The sequence below is a fragment of the Ostrinia nubilalis genome, chromosome 14 (genome assembly GCF_963855985.1).
Source record: "Ostrinia nubilalis chromosome 14, ilOstNubi1.1, whole genome shotgun sequence".
NCBI lineage: Eukaryota > Metazoa > Arthropoda > Insecta > Lepidoptera > Crambidae > Ostrinia > Ostrinia nubilalis.
The window spans coordinates 5,630,464-5,654,209 of NC_087101.1; positions in this window are offsets into that span (position 1 = coordinate 5,630,464).

Consider the following 23,746-nt stretch of genomic DNA (forward strand, 5'->3'; position numbering starts at 1 on the left):
AAAACAATATCACAGCATATAAAAAGAATGTGAATTGATTTGTCGCGTCAATTATCCAAGGCTTGGCTGTCCTCGCGGCCCAACGCTTGGTATTACGTGAAAATCTTAAAGGGGAGGCTTGCGTATGATTTATACGGCCACTTTATCGTCTGCAGCTAGCCTTAGTTCCTTAGCGTTACACAAGAAACCGTGTTCGGTACAGAATTGATGGAGTGTACCAACTTTCGTAATTAAGAGTTTCGATGGCGTGGTGTAAAAACTCCACGTTCTATTGTTACGGCGGAATTAAAAACATTCGTTATGCTCACCCTAAATTAAACAGTTTGGGGAATTTTCAAAGGTATTTTTGTTTTCGGACTACTTAATTATGTATTTTCTGAAGATTGGTTTAAATATTGGACTTTCCACTTTTAAATACCTTCGTTAATAACTGCCTTAATTTTTGTTCTTTTAAGATTAATTTATTGTTACATAAATTTTACTTTCTGTAGAAAAATATTTTTACAAACGGTTTTTTGTTCAAATTCTCGGTATTTTATCATAAAATCATAATTTATACAAAAACTTCTTTCTTGATTTTTCTATAATTTATTACTATTTTGCTTAGTAACAATCTGTCAACTAGAAAAGCTGCTGACTCGATTCATTCATGTTTCCGTACACAATCGACATAAAAAGGGGTGTATCGGTAAACGTATTCGGATAGTCGTAAATCAATCACAATGATCGATTGTGTTGTGACTTCTCCACAAACATACGAATGCGCGATTCTATGCGAATTTCAAATTTAGAATCGATTACTTGCACGCGTCGGTACGCAGCGTGATCGATTCGGGGGGATTCGGTAAAAGATGAACACATCAGCATCAGCTGTTCTGGAATGGAGTTTGATTTGGAATGTTTTTGGAAGTTGACAAGATGCCAACAACAGTCTGGATAAATAAAAAGGCCTACGTTTTTACCTCAGTTTTTACTTTAGTTTTCCCAGACGATTTTTGTTATTTTTATGTTTTCGTTGATCGTCATGTAATATTTTGTATACCTACCTATTGAGCCTTTTGATTGAACTTTTTTCAATACTCAATACTCAATAGTTTGCTTCCATAATGTTTACAAAAGGTGTTATTGGTAAGGTAAGATACAATTATGGACCCTGTCGGGCACTGCATTTTAGGAGAGAGGAAGATTTTTAGATTTATTGCATTAATTATTCTATGATTATTAATTATCAAATTTATTTTTAATCTGTATTTATTATTATTATACTTATTTAATATTTATTATTCATTATACTTATATTTATATTTTCATCTAAATTATTGCACTTAGGGCTACTTTTTTTGGCAGGATTTAGTTTTGGTATGTTATGTATATTATATCCTATTATATTAAAATTTATATACTTAGCATATTTATTTATTATTGTATTTACTTATTATTGTATACCTGGTATATTTATTTATTTAAAATTTATAGCATTTGAGGTTTATTTATTGCACATTATATTATATTTTACCATACATACTTAGTTGCATTTTTATTAGAACTTGTCTTCTAAGTATTCTTTAATGTTGTAATAGCTTTTATTAATAAGGAAGAGTTTTAATTTCTTAACAAAGATATTCAGTTTTGTTTCGGTTTTGAGAAAATTGGGTAGCTTATTAAATATTTTTATAGACATTACCAACGGACCGGAAGAAAACATTGACATTTTGGAATAAGGTAAGTTTAATTTATTTCTGTGTCTAAGTTGATGGGTGGTTTGGACATGTTCTCTTTTAGTGTAGAATTCAGGGTATTTAAAGACAAATTTACATATTTCTAAGATGTAGATACACGGTAAAGTTAAAATTTTAAGTGTTCTAAAATGTGGTTTGCAAGTGTCCGTCTGTTCTATATTTACAAGTATTCTAATTAATTTCTTTTGTAGAGTAAAAGTTGTAGGTGCGTCAGTGCTATTTCCCCATAATATAATTCCATAGGAGAGCCATGAATGGGCATATGCATAGTAGGTGGTTAATGCTGTGGATAAGTCTGTGGTCTTTTTAATTTCACGGAGGGCATATGAGAAACTGGATATTTTTGCTCTTACTTTTTTTATATGGGGTTTCCAACTAAGATGAGTGTCTATTGTTAATCCGAGCAATGTAATTTCCTAATGACCTATACCTACATGGTTAATATGGACACGATTACACCAAAATGGACAAGCATTATATTGGTAAGGAATTTGATCAATGTAGATTAGGATTAAAGAACAAGAGTGAGGTGTTGTCACACGTGAGTACGACTAACAAATACTAACTCTGAATTTCTACAATGAATGAAAAGTATCAATTATATTGATCAACACTTAATTTCCTATTTAAACTCCTTAACGTTTTATTACTTTGAAACACTTATCAGGGAATCCCATTTTAATTAGCTCCGAAGTGAACTGAAGTCGTTTACTTGAGAAATAAATTCCAACTTGAGCACCTAGCTGTTTAATTTAAGTTTTCCGACGTGAGTTTCAGATTTTATCTGTCTCATAAATAATTTCTATTAAAATTGAAACTTAGTTAACGACACGATCGCGTTCACTTGAAAACTTTTGCTTTATTTTTGGTGGATTGTTAAAATGTAAATACATAACTGACTTTTCTGTGTATTTTTCTTCAAGAAAATACGTAAGTACGAAAAGATTTGGTTTCCTTTATGAATCCAAGTTGAATGTTACATAATTTTCACGTACCTAATTTCAAAACAGGATAATGTAGAAATTCATAGAAATAAGTATTTTAACATGACTCTCTTATACAAAGGCTATTAGATATGTGAACACTTAATGAGCTTCATTATTAAATATTAATATCCCTAAAAAGTTAAGAATAGAGCCCAATAAACGTCAGTAACACTGAACCATCTCTTTTCACTTTTAATCTATTGTGGGTTTCTTTTATTTTCTGGCAATAAGTATTAAATAAAACTCAGCAACTCCATAGTCTGCCAACAGGCGTGTCGCTTGGCACGTAAAGTATGACAAACAGATGCCTGATTTTATCGATACTTACATATTCTATGGATGGCCGCACATAAAAGCCTAAGTAATAAGAGGTTTTATTGCGTTCACTTGTTTTTTCGTTGCCAAATGGTTTTTGTTTTACACAATTGCCGTCAAACTAACTTTCAAAATAAATGACAGTCGATGTCATTTCATTTCACAAACACGTAACTTATGAAAAAGAAATTAGCACAAGCCAGGATTAACTCTTTAAGAGTAGGCGCACACCGTTGATTTTTCGTCGGCCGACAGTTTAGTCGGGCAGTTGATCAGTATGGGCATGTATGGGAGTGCGCACACTACGCCGATTCGATTTGGCCGATTCTTCATACAATTTAAAATCGGGCACAACTATCGGCCAACTAAAAATCAACGGTGTGCGCATACTCTAATAGTGTTACAAAAGTCGGTAGACAGTGATGATTACTTTCTTTCAGGCAAATAAAATCAAAAAATATCTTTCGTGAGCTTTTTTAATAAATATTTATTTACATGAGATTAGAATTCACTCTACATATATTTTGCTCTGTTTTTCTTATATTATAAGTCTTCATAAACATGGCTCCCAACGTAAATTTTAAAACAAATTGCTGCCGAAATAATAGCACTTTATGTCGTCATAAAATTCTAAATCAAACATTTGCAATATGATATTAAAAAAGCTATCTAAAAGTTAATAAAGAGTGCTATCCGCATCACAGTGCAGACAACATAAATAAATAATCCCAGGGTTTTCTTATTTCATTTCGAAGAATTAAAGTGAATCTCCCAACCATATAGGGTGTAGAGGGAACTTGAGCAGTCCTTTCTACTGCTGCTCCTGCTATGTGTAAAGGGTTTTAAAAGAAGTGTATCGAAACAGATGGGCTTAGCCTTAGTCGTCGAAGTATCCTTACTGTACGAAAATCCGACTAGTTACATAAATTTACTTAGTCACTTAGCACATTTGCAATTCAAAATCATCAAAAACTTACGTTTAACTACGATATATCGACGACCTACCTACGTGATATTTGTTATTAATTTTCTATTTTCAGAGCTGTTCAGTGTCATGTAGTAAGTAACACCCTATATAGGTACTATACGTCAGAGAAATCCATCCTCATATTTTCATTTCATTTTTGAGGTTCACAGCTTTATTACTAGACGTCTGGTTCCACATCATAATCCTGTCTAACACCTAACATACATACAAAGCTTTTGTAACACAATACATTTATACAACTTTCGTGTGATTGTAGCTCAGTATTTCGTGACAATGCCAAACTTGAATAACAAAAGCTTTTAGTGAAAATAATACACAATAATCTTAATTCCACGAAATGAGAAAAACTAGAGTCCTACGGATAGGTTCTGACTTTGCCAGCCATGCCACGTCGCATCATATCGATTTTGCGGGACACTGCTGACTGATGTTCGTGTTAATGTTAAAATTAATACACATATACGGGATCTTGCTAAAAACAATTTCTGCAAAAAGGGGAGAGAGCCCCAACCATAGCTATCGTATTTCAATATGCCACATCACACTAAATTATAAAGGCGAAAGTTTGTGAGTGTGTGAGTCTAAACGGCTGGAGCGATTTTAATACAATTTTGAATGGAGTTAGTTGACACCCTGGATTAACACATAGGCTACGTTTTACCGCGGGTAACACCGCGAGGCACAGCTAGTACTCCATAAATTGACACAAAAAGCACTGCTCTCGTGGCACGACAATCATGACACTGTATGATAAAGCTTTTATCTAATCACCCAATAATAAAACAGAAAGACATTAGAAGTCAACGATGAGCGTTGAAGTGGCTACCGACATGATAACGATGTTTTGTCCATTGTTTCTTAGAAAAGTCGTAAATTCGAGTCGTTAATAGTTGTAAGTCAGTCACGTAACTCATAAAAATACTCCGTACTTAATCACCGAACCAAAATATTGTCCAGGTTAATGAATTGTAATAAGATTTTGTCATTAAATAAAGTAACTTATAAAATAAGATGGATAAACATGGTGTTCTACGGATACAAGTTAGTTATGTAGCAAATAAAATATCCTGCGTATAGTACGTGCCATCATTATAGCCTCCTTTCCAATTAATACTTACTCCAGTAAATAATAATTCTCATTAACAAACACAAGAAATGGACAAACGTTACATGCGAAATGAATGGAAAAATAATATTCGGGAGTTGTTTTTCCCCCAAGAGATCAGATATAGTGTTCACGGGAGTTGACTTATCGTATATATCTTGTATAAGGTCCTCGTGGATATGACAAGAATCCCCTCTAGGTCACACACGTTACAAATTCTTATCTGAATTTCCGTCGTTCACCGTATAGAAGTTATTTACTGAGTTTTATGAGCTATGCCAAATAAAGAACCTACCCATATTTTCTGTAGAGTTTTATTAATAGAGTTATATTGCTAGATATTATATCTGCTAATAAATATAACTAAAGTATCATCCGTGTTATGAAAATTATTAATATTTATTAAGACAATACATTTCATGTCCTCTCTTCAAACGTGAGAGTTGTAAAAACTGATGTCACATCCAACGATGTCATTTATATGGATCAATATTATCTCTTTAATTAAACAGGTAGATCAAGCATGCTATATTAAATTACAGATGGAAGTATCTACGTGAATATCTACGTAAAATAATTTCAAAGGTTTTCAGGAGTCTGAAATTCTCATATACCTACGGTCAGATGTGTAAATCGACTGTTTAAATATTGAAACTTTAGAATTTTCACCTGTGGTTAAACGGTAAATCCAATTTGCCCAACCTAATGAACTGACGAACTCATTAAGAAACCAAACAAGTGGGGTTTGCTGAACGTTTATTGAGATAGAATGTGCAGTTTGCACGCGGGCTCGAGAAGCCTCGAAGTGTTTGCTGACCCTTATACATTTCATTTAACGCGAAATTTGATTTGCGTTCGTTTACTTTTGTCAGTAGATTGCTTTTATCCGTATGTATGTATAGGTACTACAGTTTAAACGAAAAGTTTTTATATTTATATTTTTTATTTATCTAGACTTTTTACACTTTTGTCACACTTTTTGTACTTGCAAACGTACTTAGTACGTACGTTTTTTGTACTTGTACACGTGGGTACTTACTTACTTGACAATATCAAACACCATTTTTCATGAACGGTTATAATACGGCCTTAACAATCTAAATAGATTAAATACTTACCCACTCACAAAACAAAAACAACAAATAAACGCGAGTGTGTTTGCAAACGCAATAACAGCACTAGAAGTTCTTTTCGATGATTACATCTTAAATCAAACAGAAATGTCTTTGGTACGCAAAATAACGCAAAGAGGCAAGGGTCTCGGAGGGAAACTCTTATATTCCAATTTCTGACTTTGTTTTAAACATAAAAGGCGAGGAAATCAGTCTCTCGATATGTTTGATGTTTACGCGCCATCAAAAGCCGTAGGCGCTGATTTTCTCGTGTCCTTATAAAGTTGTTCTTGAGTTTCACGTGCCCAAATCACAAATGAGAGAAGCGGATGTGGGCGGCGGCTTTTTGCCGAAATTCGTTTGAGAGTGATTTGCAATCTGCTTTTTAATCCACACGTAAACATGGTCGACATTCATTTAACGCGCTTTGTTTATTCTGTGAAGTGATTTTTATCGCTTGATTGATTTTTGTTCGAATCGTGTTACTCGTATTTGGTATCACCTTCTGTTTACACTCGCTGTGCGATTATTTTTGTTTTATCTTATTATGTTTGCGATTCAAATACATACAATGTTTACGTATACAATATAAATATTCTAACTGCTCTGATTATTAGATCCTGTCCATAAATATAACTATTTTTACCTTTTTTAATCCAGTATCGCACTTTCTAGAGCTATAGTAGGTTCAAAAATAATACCACGTATCTTAAATTAGGTTCTTTATCCATCCAAGAAGACGTCGTCACGTCACGTAGAGACCAAATGTGACTTTTCCAAAAAGCTTTCCAGCTAACGATAATAATTTGCGACACTCAATATTCGCCAAACATATACCGTAGGTACATTCTACGACACGCCAGCCACACGCTGACACCAACATATCAGAAACACTCCAAATCACTTACGAGACACCCAACAAACGAGATCGGATGTCAAACTATACTATTATGAATTGATTTCCCCGAAGCTTTATTCGGTAGTTCTATCTATCTATATTAATCTTTGAAACTATGACTGGAATTTTAGATGCGGTCTTAACCTATTAATAGACCGTTTTACTGTTTAAAGTGGGACGAATGGGGGTCGTGATGGGAATACTTCAAACTCCTTCGAAACCGGTCGCTATTATTATATTAAAGGTCACGTTAATTAAAAATTAAGGGAAAGTACTTATAGGTACATTTTAAGGAAGAATAGTTGATGATAATCATAGTGATAATAATATGTGTGTGTGTGTGTGTGCTGTTATGCCGTAGTAATGACAAGTAACTCAATTTCGTAGCGTCGTAGTAAGACTACACGAGCGGAGCGCTACGAAGCGAGGGCATGGTAAACTTAACCGCATTGCTAAGTTATGGATCGATTTGTGTGATCTCAGAAGCTTATTATTATCAATAAAACACATTAAGTTCCATTGTTTAGAGTTCAATCAATTTCCACTTGAGATTGATAAACATAGCAATAGTATGTGATTTTTAACTCTCATCGCATTATTCGTACCTACTGCCGTCTTATTAAACAAGATGTCTTCATGTATTCTCAACTAGATTATTTCCTAAATGACATGTAACACGTATCATGCATTAGAAATTAAACACATACGTATTACTGACATGTTAGCAACTCTATAACGTATCTTTTATCAAATTAGCTTAAAGAACTGCAACATTAAAATTACGTAAGGCATGTCTTACGACTAATGTGCAAATGTGGGGCGAAGGCAATCAGTATGCACTCCGACTAAGAGCGAATTAGTGTCAAAGGGTCGTCGCCCCCGAAGCCGGCTCCGGCTCCGGCGCCGGGCCGGCGAGCGCCGCGGGACCTGCCTACATCCATGCCTTACTGTAAAGCACACTCTGTATGAATGACTTGCATTTACCCGCGGATTCACCCGCGTTCTACATGAGTCTTACGCCCGTATTCACAAACATTACTATGAGGTCTCACATTGCGCGTGGACGCAAAGGGAGACATACGATCCAATCACAGAGCTCTATTCAACGCTGTGCTTTTAATTTGCTGGTTCACTTAAGCAAGCATCGTTTGTGAATACCTACGGGCGTTACAAAGCACACTTCTGTTTGTTTAACTAGCATTTGTCCGTGACTCCGGCCACGTGAACTTAGGTCTGCTATAGCCTATGTTACACAGAGATAATGTAGCGATGGAATGGTGAAAGAATTTTTGAAATCGGATCATGGTTTTGGAGTTTATTCGTTACAAACATACAAATCTTTTCTTTCATTTGAGTATGATAACCTTAATTATCACACTAGGAATCCGACATCGGTGATCAAAAGCATTTACTCATAAAACTTCATCATCATCATTTTAGCCACAGGACTTCCATTGCTGAACATAGGCCTCCCCCAATGATTTCCACAATGGCCGGTTGGTGGCGGCCTGCATCCAGCGTCATAAAACTTAGTTATACATGAATAAAACCTTAATCAAACGCAATCTCCATAATCAAGTCTGGCATAAATAAAACATCTGCCCAGGCCCCATAGAAACGCATTCGATCGCGATTATCTGCGAGCGTCGATTTACTGAACACACACGATGTGGGGCGGCCAACTGTAGTCCACGACATAATGGCGCCAGGGATTTCCGCGCTAGTTTACATACAGAACTATGCATGACTTGCAAAAATTGCATATCGGACGTTAAAACACATACGAGCCAATATGAGGCCTTTCGGAGTCGGAAACCAGGAAATTATTTGGTACGCTTTTGGAGTATTTTTAGTTTTATGTGGGGTCTGAAATAAAAGTAACTTGTAATGAGAAATCTGTAGAAAAGTTTTCAATAACATCATCAATTCGATCTCCGTCAGCAAGACCCATAGCCGCAACATTGATATGTACCACCAATGCAATGTTCGGGATATCGTAAATGAATAAGAATAAGAAAGTCTTTATTCAGCACAAAATGGATTCTTTTTAATTTTGTTGACATTTTTTTTTCTGGACTACAGTTAATAGATTTCACGCTTGCATTTTGCTGTGTTGTAACATGGTCAAGAGATTAAAATTCCAGTGAAAAAAAATGACCGCAGCGCGGCGTTGGAAACTTAATTAAAACCTTAATATCCGAAAATGGACGCTTGCTACAAGTTATCCAATTTTTGCTGTGTAAGGAAGGGTTCATAATGTAGCCGAGAGTTATGTTTAATATTCATTTAAACCAATCAAAAGCTTTAAGGCTTTTCTTTAAAAATCGAGTTTTGAGCGTAATTCTGCAATAGTTAAGCACTACGAATACTTATCTAACTACAGTAATAATAAAAAACAAGTGCGAGTCGGGCTCGCACACCGAGGGTTCCGCCGTACAAACGTAGCGGTTTACAATTTATGACGTATTAAATCAAATTACTTACTTGATTCCGTTGCGAGTAGTGGCGAATTTCAAAATATGCGGTATGATTATTTTTTATTTATTTATTTTTCCTATATTTGCATTATAGGTAGGTACCTACCTCAGCGTTTTGAATTTTTGCGTTGATTTAGAATTTCTCACAGTTTAGAGGCAATTAGATTTAAGAAGTGTTTGATATGAATTTCAACTTTATTATCTCTACGCGTTCATGTGAAAAAGGGTAGGTAGTAAGTTTATAATTATTAAAAAAATATTTTATGTCATGTAAGCAAAAATAATATTTTAAATTTTATATAACTTCAAATTTATCATTTTCGCAATTTTTCCTTTATCTGTACTATATAACGTTGCTTCGTGCCGAATTTCAAGATTCTGAGTTCACAGGAAGTACCTTGTAGGTTTTGATTCCCTAGCGTGTGACGGAAATTCGTCTAAGGTGTCGGTATAAACTGCTGTATCTTTTGATCGCGTTAACTTAGAAGTTTGTTTTTTTTATTTCTTAAAGGGACAATAGATCTAGGTATTTGGTATAAGTTTCAATTTGATACCTTTATTCGGTCGTGAGAAATAAGGTAGTAAGTTTCATTTTATTAAAATATTTTTATTATATTATATAACTAAAAAATGTAATTTTCGCAATTTTTCCTATATTTGCATTATATGACAATGCTTTATGCCAAATTTCAAGATTCTGAGTTTACGGGAAGTATCCTGTAGGTTTTGATTCCTTTGCGAGTGTCGAAAATTTGTTGAAAATATCGACATAATCGGCTGTATCTTTTGATTGGCTTGGCTTAGAAGTTTGATATTTTCACAGCTTAAAGGGACAATAGACCTGAGTATTTCATGTGAATTTCAGCTTGATACGTTCACGCGTTCTTGAGATAAAGGGTCTTGACAGAAGGACGGACGGACAACGAAGTGATCCTATAAGGGTTCCGTTTTTTCCTTTTGAGGTACGGAACCCTAAAAAGACCCAGTGATCTAATGATGTATGTAAAACCCTTTCTACAGTAAAAAGTTAATTTGACTTTGAAATGGAGTAATCGACCCGTATTTTCGATTATCCGGAATACCCTTGGTTTTAATTAATTCAGATAATCGGGATTCTACTGTAGTTACTTAAGGAATCTAGCACTATGTTTGTACGCATATTGATAAAATCGAAGTAGATCGTCACAGACGTATAAAGACAATATTGAATCACCGCACGGACAAATATACACATCGGAAGATATCAAACAATACTGATCAAAACAAATATGAAGAGAAAATATCGGTTGGAAACTTATATTAGGAGGAAGCGTTTTTATTAACGTTAAGCTATGTCTATTTTTATAGGTTTTCCCGATATTTGATACCGCTTTAGGCAGTGGAACTTATTATTGTGGAATTGCAGCATGATTCTTTGCTATAATAGCTAGTTAATATGTAGGTGTAGTACCTAACGCGAAACTCATTCTTATACAGACAACTTGGACCATGGTAACTTTAATAAAACTTGTTTTGTGCTTTTAGTCAATTTAATGTAGGTAATACATAAGTTACAGTTTTTATGTCCATAAAATCGCATTATCTTTGTATGTGATTTGGACATATTTTATTACTTGTATATTTTTCGTTACCTCTCAGTATTCCACCCTCATATAATATCTCAAAAAAGAAAAATATGTATGTAATTTACCGTGTGGTATATTCCAGAGCGACCTATATCAACATTCGGTATAAATTAATCAGTAACAGGAACCTTCATAATTTTAGGACACATCATCAATCATTCCATCAACGCTTTAAAAGAAAATAATAACGGCGGTAACAAAACTCATAAATTCCTGTCATACCCAGCGGAGGCCATTTTGACCTTGCTCTTTTTTGTACAGGCGGCACATCAAGCTTACACTGTAGGGTCTTCTCTCGTTGTAATAAAAGCGATTCTGCAAGAAAAATATAAAGTCTGATGTGGTACGGTACTTATCCGGACAAGAACGGGCTTTATGTTTAAAAAAGGCTCATACTTTCAATGAAGAGAGTTTATTTGCTAACATTAAAACTAGAGAATGGCACTGAGAAATAAAATTTATTAAAGTTTATACTTTTATTTCTTGCTTCAAGGCAATAAACGTTTAACTGAGACACTTCTCTTCGAAAAAAATTCATCCTCTGACAGTCCCGACTTTTTATGATACCTACATAAGATACGACAAAAATACAAATTGATTCTTTTAGGGGTGCTCAAGCGAAAAGGATTACTTTTTCGCTTGAATTCTACTACTCAAATACAAACACTTTTCCAACGGGACCGATCGAAATGCGAACTCTGTTCAGTATTTCTATAGAAAGAAAGATATTTTAAAGTTTTTTTTTAACTTTGGTCAGAAAGTTCTGGTATTTGGTGAATACTTAACTCGCGAAGCGATCACGAAATTGAATCTGTCAATGTTATTTTGTCTAGAGCCGCGGCGGCGAACTTTTTGCGTTTCTACCCGCACTGGAGCCCGCCTCTCGCGCCCAAACAAAATTTAATGTGACGTGCAAAATGTTTACACAGGACGTGTTCGCGGGAATATGATACACAATAGCTAATATTTCACACGGAGTGATGACAAATGAAACGCACAGGGTTTGCTTACTGAAGAGCCTACGTTTCCAACCAAAACACCCTCGTATACAATACTCGGATAGTGATAATGGTGAGAAAACTCTACCTTATATATTTTTCTATTTCTATTTATGTAGGTTACTCACTGCTAACTTAACATAATAATATTCAATTCAATGAAGAAATTGGTCCTTGTGATCATTTTTGCTTACATGTATTTTTAAGTGACAGACTGGCCAAAAACGGTCTGTTAAAATTTTCATGCTTTTTATTTTTTATGCATAACAAGGCAGGTATTTGACCACAATCGCACCTGGGTGTTAAGTGGGATGCCGTCTAGGATGGTACATATCTGCCCTGTAAGTGCCTATTCACTCTCACCGACTGAAACTAACTTAACTATTAACTAAGTACTAAATTAAGTTAGCTTGATCATCTCCCTTGGTTCGCAAATTGAAAAACATTTTAACAATATTTAGGGTGAGTTGCACCACCTAACTTTAACGGTAACTATAACTGGTGCATTTTGTATGGAGTTTGACAGATTTTTGACGTTTGTCAAAGTTAAAGTAAGATGGTGCCATGCCATGTACCCAGCCTTAGTATCAATTATTCGCGTTAAAATAACATATTGAAAGATTAGTCTTACGTAATGATTACTCAGTATTGAGTCGGCTCAGTCAGGTGAACGGAAGGGAAGTTCTCAGAAAATAATCTTCAAACATAAAGGAAATCAAGCGGAACTTTTCCGAGAAAAAATGCTTAAATATCAAGGGTACTTATCAAGGGATGTACCTATTCAATCGTCTTCAATGCGTGTGTGATATTTTTTGTAGGTAAGTTACCTTTTTAAGTCCGGTAAAATTTTACTGCAAAAGTATATTAGGTAACTTCACTACAGTCTTACAGTCTTGCTAAGGGCACAGTCTACCAATACAGACTGACATAGTGATCTATCAAAGCACAGCCCAAACCATTGAAGGATCAGGCTGAAATTTGGCATGCAGGTAGATATTATGACGTAGGCATCCGCTAAGAAAGGATTTTACGAAACTCCACCCCTAAGGGGGTAAAACGGGATCCACGCGTACGAAGTCGCGGGCGGCCGCTAGTTATACCAATCTTATGTATCATATGACATTCTCTTTCATTCAATTTATCCATGCCCATCATTTACCTAACTTTAAAATGCGATTTGCACCTTACTACATATTTGAGCCTTACCTCCTTCACATTTGGAAATAAGTTAATACCTACAACAAGAGCTCAACTGTACTAGCTTCAGTAAGTAGTTGTTTTCTTCCATTTAAAAACTTTCCATTTAATATGAGACTCCATTTAAAAACCAGTAAGTCCACTTTACAAAGAAACTCACTCAGAGACTCTATCAAGCCTTGAAAGGGGGTGCTTGGCTAATGTGTTATGTTTGCGTCAAGTACACGGTAGTGCTGCTTCATACGACATTGAATTTTATTTTTCAACTTACTTGGGCGTAAAGTGACTCATAAAGAACCGTGTTTAGGTCCTTATACAAAGTTATGCACACGTGTGTCTTTCTATTATTATTAACTAGCTCTTGCCCGCGGCTTCACCCGCGTGAAATTTAGTTTGTCACAGATCGTCATAAATTATAGCCTATAGATACTCGTATGTTATTCTGGGTTATAAATAATTATACTGTAAAGTTTCATCAAAATCCGTTCAGTAGTTTTTGCGTGAAAGAGTAACAAACGTCCAGACATCCACACAAACTTTCGCATTTTTAATATTAGTAGGATGCACTTTTATTGCTGTAATTAGGTACACGTTTTGAATAACTATGTAACAAAATGATGATTACGAATAAAAATATAAATATACCACTACCTAACCTTAACTATATTTTTTGTTAAAATTATTTATTGCCCCAGAAAGTTGTTCAAAGCGCCACTTATCTTCAATCTTGTGTGACAATCTGTAAATCTGGGTTACAGTGTGTTAAAGTAACCATTTCTGCACCCCACGCGAGACATCGTCATAAAGTAACGACCTAAGTTGGTGCTTAAATAAATAAGGCCAGACATAAAATGAACACTTACTCACGTAATGCGATGGCACAATGTTCTTATAATATGTAGGGTAGGCATTCATCTCTAGATTTATTGGGACAGGTCTAGAATTTTGGCTGATCATCCAAACTATTGGCTGTCTACACTTTTGGCTTCTCATCCGAACTATTGGCTCGTCGACTGGATTTTAGAATTTTCGTCTATATTAAAAAACAAGTTTCTGAACTTTCATCTGGACAAAGCAATAGGTACTTGAGTTAATACGGACTTTTAAGAACGTTAGCTAGTTTCTTGTCAAGAAAGTAGTATGTACAAGTAAGAATCAAACTCAAATCAATGTTGCCAGTATACTAACAAAACGCTCTAATTACAACAAACCAATAATGTTAATGTTCACTAGGTATACCTAGTAACTTTGTAGTTCTAGTAGTTTAAGCTATAACTTAATAACCACATGAAAGCGGATTTACATTAACATATTTCAGTGCTGAAAGTTGAGACGTTAATCGCGATAAAACTAAATTATAGGTATTATGCCGGAAACCAGTTATGGTGGAGTTGTTTACCGACATATCGCATGTCGACGGAAATTATGCAATTTTTTTAAGTTACACCTATTGCGTAGACAGAGTAGTTTATTACAAGGAAAGTTACAATGATTTCATTATTTATTAACCTGATAAACGAGTATGAGTCATCGTCGTCATCATTTCTGAACATAGGCCTCCCGTAATGATTTCGAGATTGGTTGATGGGGCAGCAAGGTGCTGTAATGGAGGCCATGTACGGGCAAGAGCAGCGTGGAATGGGACGTCCGCCCACAAGGTGGACAAATGACCTCATAAAAGTTACAGGATGAATGATAAAAAAAATGTACCGTGTAAATGATTTTGTCAATATAAGTAGTATGATTATAAAAAGTATCTTCGTAAAAGATTGCTCAATCACACATTTTTTTCGTTGCCTTGTTAGGTACTTCCTACATATACAGGGTGGAATTTTGTAATGCCACCTGGAGGGAAAGTACTCTTAATATTGTAGATAGAAATTTTTTCTCAAAGAAAACATTCCTTTATTTTTGAAAAGAAATAGAACTGCATTCAAAGATTTCTATAAATTTGCTTGCCACACCCGGAATTCGAACCAACTAAAATCTGTTAAAAATTACACCCTGTATTTTTATTGCATCGATCGTTAGGGTTAAGTATAAGGATGAATTCTATCTAACAAACTTTATAAATCAAATGAAAGGAAAACCATGAAATCTTAAATTATTTTAATTATGTACAGGAAATTGTATGGTATGGTAGAGAATTTTCGAAAAATTTTAGAAAATCTTTTAGTGAAAGAAAGAGAAAGAAAGAAAGAAAATAACTTTATTTTGGCAACAACAAATTCAGGCAACATAGACATACACAAAAAAATAATAACTAAGTTGCCAAAAAAGGTCACCCACTCAGTAATATCTTGACAGTGTGACTGCCAAGACACTGATTTGCAGTTCTCTTTCTTTTCAAAAATAAAGGAATGTTTTCTTTTAGTAAAATTTTCTATCTACAGTATTAAGAGTACTTTCCCTCCAGGTGGCATTACAAAATTCCACCCTGTATATTTCCATCAGCCAACTAAACCACAGAAAAGAGACTGTTCTTGTTTTACCATATAAAATCAGCTTTTTGTTAACAGTTCCAATTACCGACCTAACAAGCCTAGTAATTAAGCTGATATTACTGTCTGAGCGTTTTCCACAGCCCATTTACATACAAACCTGTCGTCTTACAACCAAATTGGGAGAACGACATGTTGGTTATCGTCACGACATGTAACACGAATGGAATTCCGTGGAAAGTGAAATGTGCCTTGTAATACGATATTGACTTCTTATTTTGAACGCATATTGTAAATAAAAAATGCCACGTAAGACATCTTAGATTTCAAAAAATATGAATTGTATCTTCCTGTATATGTGAAATCAAATCTAGGTACTTCTAAAGGTAGTCCTTCGTAACTATTCAAATCATTTCAATAATTTATGCTTTTGCATAGATCAAGCACATGCCAAATCGTACCTCATAATCAGTCAGTGCTTAATTCATGTGACTAATTATATTGCTCGAACCGTTTCGTATTTTAATAATCTCTTAATAAAATATCAATAATAACCACATAGGTTTATTAACCACTGTTTCGGCCAATTGTTCCAAACAAACATGCAATTAGTTTGGGTAAATACATGCTGTGTGCTGACTCACACACGATAGTCGTTGACGTCAATGTAACCTAAGCAAACTCTTTAGAACCTAATAAAGAAGGCATTGGAGCGGTAAGTACAATATTTCATTACACCCGACCCAAAAAGAGGAATCCAGGTCGCTTGACAGCTATGAAAGGGAAGCCCATCGCGGACTGGTCAAAAGCATCGTTGAATTCAAATGGATTTGTAAAAACAAAGTTTCCTTTTGATATTTTTTTTGGGCTGAGGAATTAGGACTGAAGCGTCTCGGGGACACAATGCGTTGTGCCAATTACAAAAATAAAACTTGTTTTTCATGTACCGTAACCATAAACCATAATTAGTTCATTGAATCGTCATTGGTAATTAGGTATGTAAATAAGTAGGCCTTAAAACAACTTTTAGGGGAGCTAAGTACGATTTCATAGCCTATTTCAATAATCCTATTAAACAAACTTTATGATATCGGGATCAGGGGAGTGGTTCACGATTGGTTTAAATCATATCTGTCAAATCGTAAACAGGTCGTAGACATACAATTTTCAAATTATAAAACGGGAATGATCGAGTCGGTAAGATCGGACGAGATCACCACGACCAGCTCAATACCTCAAGGCAGCGTCCTAGGATGTGTCCTATTTTTGTTATACAGTAGAATCTCGATTATCCGGACTTCGATTATCCGGATATCCGATTATCCGGATTCATTCTTCACGGTTTCTAATTACCGATTTAGGGTCTGGACTTATAAAAACGGAAGGCACCGCCACCGTAACACGGTACGGACGTCGTCTTAGTTCATTGTTAAAAGAAATGGATTCATCCAATGGTCTAAAATGACGATTTTTAGACTCTAAATGATGTATTGAAAACCCTTTCTATTGTAAAAAGTTATTTTTTGTTTGATTTTACTTTGAAATCGATTATCCGGATTTTCGATTATCCGGAACACCCCTGGTTTTAATTGATCCGGATAATTGGGATTCTACTGTATATTAATGACCTTCCTAAATACGTTAACATCCCCTGTGTTATGTTCGCGGATGACGTATCGGCGGTGACCTCATGCCGATCTAATATTGATCTTAACCAAAAATTGACGGAAAACCTTAATAACATACAAGCATGGATGGACGACCACAACTTGGAAATAAATTACTCAAAAACGAAATTAATACAATTTAGGCCCTATCAAAAAACTCCACTAAACATTAACTACTCATTCAATGGTAAAAGTATTGAATGCGTAAATTTTGCTACATTGCTCGGACTTGACTTAGATTGTAATTTAAATTGGAAACAGCATATTATTAAAATTAAACAGAAAATATCTAAATTTACTTACGCCCTAAGGCAACTAAAAAGAAACTCCGACCTAAAAACTACACTCGCTGCTTATTATGCCTACAGCTACGCTTGGATCTCTTACGGGATCATACTATGGGGCAACAGCACGGACTCAGATGATATATTTATTCTCCAAAAAAAGTGTATACGTATCCTGGCACAAATAAAGAATACTGAAAGCTGTAAGCCATACTTTATGAAATATAAAATACTACCACTAAAATGTATTTATATCTTGGAATTATGTAAGTTTGTGCGCAAATATCCAAATCTATACACAAAAAAGGGAAATGTAAATGCAAGATCTCGATACCCTAATGATTTAATATTACCTCTATTCAAACTAGGCATGGCTGCTACATGACCATACGCAATGACGATAAAAGTCTATAATAAACTACCTACATACATAAAATCTGAACCAAATACAAATAAATTTATTAATTTGCTAAAAAAATTTCTACTAAGCAAGTGTTACTATGATTTAAATGAATATTATAATGATAAGCCCACATATACAGTACTATGCAATACATACATTTAACTATTATCTACATATTGTATCACCCATTATATGACATTCAGTTATTCAGTTACCTACTATACTCATTATGATAATTATTAGAATTATTTTTTCCTATTCCCTGGAGAGACTTTATAAAAAAAAGTGTCGGCCCAGTATGCGTAATTTTTCAAATATATTTTTTATACAATAATAGACATTATATTCCAAATGCTTTATGTACTTCCTATCAAAGACATCTATAATTTATTTGATTGCTATTGTAAATACGAGTAAAATTGCAATGCCCTTGCAGGGCCCATATGTTTACCTTACATATTTTATAAGACCTTACTGTACATACATACATATGTGATGCAATAAATAAATGAATATGAATATGAATATGAATATTTTATAAAATGTTATGTTATACTTACACAAATTACCTATACCTAGGTAGACTTTTTAGTAGCTATGCCAAACTTGCTTGAGATTAAAGGAACTTTATTAATTTCCTGGACTATCAAAACGGTTGAACGACTGTGATTATTTTATTTGTTATCTCAAGAACAAACTAATGCGATCAAAGCTTGGAACTCTACTAATTTCCTTTCTGCCTAATTAGGTAACTGTCCGAAACAAATACTTTTGGGAAACACAATGTTTTTGTGTAGTCACTCTCCACTTAACACGTTTTCAACTTTTTTCTCCGTAATTGGGAGGGCCAGCCTAATTTTGTTATTAGCATGCTCTGTTTGCCCCGTATTCCGATAAACGCTCCAGTTTTAACACAAATGTTTTGGGCAGTGGTGAAGGAACTCGACATTTTTGTGAAATTTTTCGGCTCGTTAAGGATTTGGGCAGACGGTCTGAATTATTCTGTTGTTCTATCTGTGAAAATCATTTTGTTTAGTTCCTTTAGAGCTTATTAGGGTGGTTGGTCTTAATATCTTCTCCATTTAGTTAAAGACTTGAGCTCACTTCTTTGCACTCAATTCTTCTATTAACTCGATCTTATTCTTTAATCCTTCTAAATGCGATTTAAAAGTTTTTCTTCAGATACAAGTAAATAGATAACTGAAAAATTAACGTGTCTCAGGGAGAACATTTAAATACATATACCTACGCTTACTCGTATACCGGCCCATTAAGCAAACAAAAAAGAACAAAAAAGCTACGTGCTTGTGTGCGAAACTTTATATGAAGCTTTTAACCCAAAGTTGCACCGTCACCTCGTGTCATGGCCTGCGATATCGAGTTATCCGTCGAACCGTGACGAAGAAAACGACGATATTGGAGATAAAAATATCTTTGAAAATCGTGCTCAGTACTGAGCTAGATCCCAACTATTCTGTGCTTCGGTTACAGCCGGAAGATTAATGAAAGCTCCGTACGTGTGACGGAAAGCTTCTATTCAAGAGCTTCTTATCCCTCTCGAGCGTTAGAGCACGAGTCACGGTACGCAGTCCGAAAATATTAGTTAAGTTTTATGGAATAGCGGTCGTTCAACCATGATACAAAGGCGTAGAGATAGGTATGTAGGAAATACAGGAGACCTGAAAAGAACGAAGTTATTAATTTTCAGCGTATAGTTATGGTCGTAGTTTCAAACTGCAACTGACTGAACTTATTGTATAAAACGAAAGCCTTTACTTGCAAATATTTTTCATTTTTTCATTAGCATATGAATGAAAAACCATTTTTAATACGTATTTATAATGAAATAGGATAAAGCCGCGTCAAAATATCTAGCTTAAAATATCCCAAATTACATGTCGAGCAACGCAAATTGAAATTACGGATTAAGTAGGCAGCTCTACTTTGTAATTTCCGACGTAGACATAACTTTAAAGAGATAAATTATATTTGGCAACCCACTACAGCGTGATAACCTCCGTTAAGGTTCGACCAAAACAACGCGTGCAGTCCGTGTGCGCGATGGCGATGACGATCAGACGTAATCACATTGATCGTCATCGCGCACGCGGGCTGCACGCGTAGGTTTGATCGAACCTTTACCCTCAAATCAATAGGGCCCTTGTCAATGGCGAGCGACGAGTGCGATTATCTATGGATGACATGGCAGAGCGTTCTTGAGGAAATTCAGGATTCCCTCTATATGTATAATGATGCTAAAAATAGTATAGAAGATTTTGCTCAAGAGCTCTTGAAAGTAGGCTACGCATTAGTCTGGAACCGGTTTTATTCTATGATGCTGTGCTAATTATTTTCGTATATTTATGTCAATGGAATGAACTAACTTTCAATTAAGAACGAAACTAAACTATCTTTAAAGCTAAGGCAAAAATATATTCATTGCAAATAATTGTTAAGTGAGATCTAGATTAGGATGGTACCTAATAATATCTGCCCTGTAAGTGCCCTATTTGTCAAAAAAACGTGTCAACTTGATGCGCTACCTTAACTGGAGACATATTGACATGTAACGTGGATGTTAAAACACCTCGGCACGTTTTTTCATCCTTTCCAACATTTGCACGTAGCGTTTCCCTTCCTCACTTGAGAGTTCTTGATAATATTTATTGAGCACAGATGTCGACGGTTTATTATCTGCCATTTAAGTACGGTAACTGCTCAGCCACTTCGAATTTTGCTGACTGTTGAAGCACTAATTCAAGATTTTATCGGAATAATAACGTTTATGGACATGAAAGTCAGATAAAAACTTTTCAAATAGTGACCATTTTGTTTGTCATAGCAGTCATTAAATCAATTATTTGATTTAACTCTAAGTACTAGTAAACATCATTAATCAAAGTATCATTTTGACTTCCTTGTAGCCATGCGATATGAATATGACGCAAGCAACTAGCTACTATGTAATTAATGTAATTACTGTTAATTAAAGCATTCAAATATCGGCATAAAGTCCCCAAAACTACGCAATCCTGTGTACCGAAACCACAGAAACAATATGATTATTATAATAAATGAGTAATGCTTATATGTATAAAGATTTGCGTAGACGCATTTGCAGAATAAAAATAAACGTGAATAATAAATTCTCATACCACGCTAAGAATTAATGCTACCTTAAATTAATTTTCTAGACTTTATTAACAAACTAAGGCACCTGCGGACATAAATATGAGCTTGGTTATTAAGATATCTTGTGCAGCGTGTACACGCACGGGGTTAATTAACTCGTCTCCGTTTTCCTAATCTCTCCCTTTGTGCCTAGTCGCTGCGCTACCTCCCGTGCATACTCATTGCCTCTAGCAACAATGAAGATTAGAGCTCGTGTGCACAAGGCATAATATTTTGCTACTTAATAGTTTTTTTTAAATATTTATCCGTTCATACCGCGTGAATTGAGACAATAGAAATTAGTTGTTACGCGAACTTATGCGACCGCTTAGGGTTTGACGGGATAAAGATATAACTCTTGTGTACAGGTCAAAACCTGTGACGTTATTTTTAAAACACTATAGAATAATCAAGAAAAAAATATTTCCTTTTATTAATGACACAAGACCTACTTAAGATGATAAAAGTGGAAATCCCGCAACGTAACAAATGATACCTAATAAACGCGTAGCACTAATTAGGACAGATATTTCAGCCGGAGTTTTCAGGCACGTAACTTAAGAAATTCATTACCGAAAATTAAGGGCAGTTTATAGACTTGTAATAGGAGCTATTTTGCAACATAAAATATTAAATTAATCAATTTCAGACCTTAAAATCAGGTCTATTCCACTTTGATCACTGGCTTTGATCACCGAGCGACAATTTGGTGTCCTTTGATCACCCATGGATAAGATGACCTGGGTAATCAAAGTGGACTCCAGTTAATTATTATTTTAGTTTCATTTGATCTAAAATCAGTATTACTTTGATTACAAACAATATTCAGTATTTTCTAAAACTGCTAGAGCGTCTGCCACACCTAAAAGTTTTGGGTCTACCCAAGTTTCTAAAGCCGAATAACTTTAGATCTAGACGGAAAGTTTGAATTCGTAAGATTCAACATATTCCTTGAAAATCAATCAGTGGAATGCGATATTATTAGATGAACTAAGTTTTTGTGACTGAATTGTGTTCGAATTTACTCTCAACTCCTATCTATGTATTTAGAAACAACTGTCTTACGACAATTCTCATACACATTTTCGTCGGTAAGGCTCCGAAAATACGTAAGTTGCACTCACAGAAATTGTATTATTAACTTTGGTGTAGGCAGGTGAAAGGACATTGTCAGAAATCGCCTAAAAAACCGCCCAAAAACATTAACCCATCATAATTATTTTCTAATTTTTTTAATACATTAAGCACCCTTTCATTCTAATGGACACTTAAGCATTAAAAAATGAAATAAATAAGTCTTTTAACGTTTATTCTATAATACTATTACAACTTCCGGACGTTTTGGTGCGTGGCATGGTCTAAAACCTATCAAGTTCCATAATTTTTGCCGATAAAATCTGTACGAGGCATTACCGTACTTTATTGCTGGGAGTCCATGTATAGTGATGTTCCTGCGGCCATCATAGACAATAAAATATCGATTTTGAAAATAAAATAAATCGATTAAACTGCTTTGAAGACTAGATTTGCGTTAAAAGCTAAAAAGATATTGACACTATTACAAGAAGCTATTTAAAGTGTCCAACTGGTCGAAGGTCGTAAATATAATAAAAATAATTAGGACCATAAACTGATATTCATGGTATCATAACTGTAAAAGTGTCAGAATCCGATGTTGAATCCAATGCCAGTTGAAGTGAGAGAAACATATATCAACCTAGTATAGTTGCCAGTCTCTCATAATCTATGCCAATGAGGGTTTTCGCGATTGAAAAATCCGCCAGATGGCAATACGTAGACGTGAGGTCCAAATGCTGCATGATTGGTTATTTTTGACATGACATTGACAGGTATGTCAAAATCCGCCAATCATGCAGCATTTGGACCTCGCGTCTACGTATTGCCATCTCGCGGATTTTTCAATCGCGAAAACCCTCATTCATAGCACATGAGTATAATACATAATAGACCAAATGAACTTTTATAGATTATGAAAGAGAAGATAAAGGTTTTATTATTTTATTAAAATCTTGCAACGAGGTAGTTTTTCAGTAGAAACCAGCCCCCCTAGACAAAACGCACTTTTTGATCGAATCGAAAATCGAATCCGTCAAAACTCCATACAAAAAAGGGGCTTTTCGACCACTTTTCGACTGGTTTGCGATTATAATTTGCACTTTGTCTAGACCCACAGGATTGGATAATCGCTACAGGCAAGTATCAGAACATTTTATAAATATTTTTAATCGATTATATCCTTGTGAATCGTTTTAATAAATTGTCATTTTACTTTTTCAATTAAAACTTTTTCAATCCCTAGTCTTGTCAAACTGTCATAAT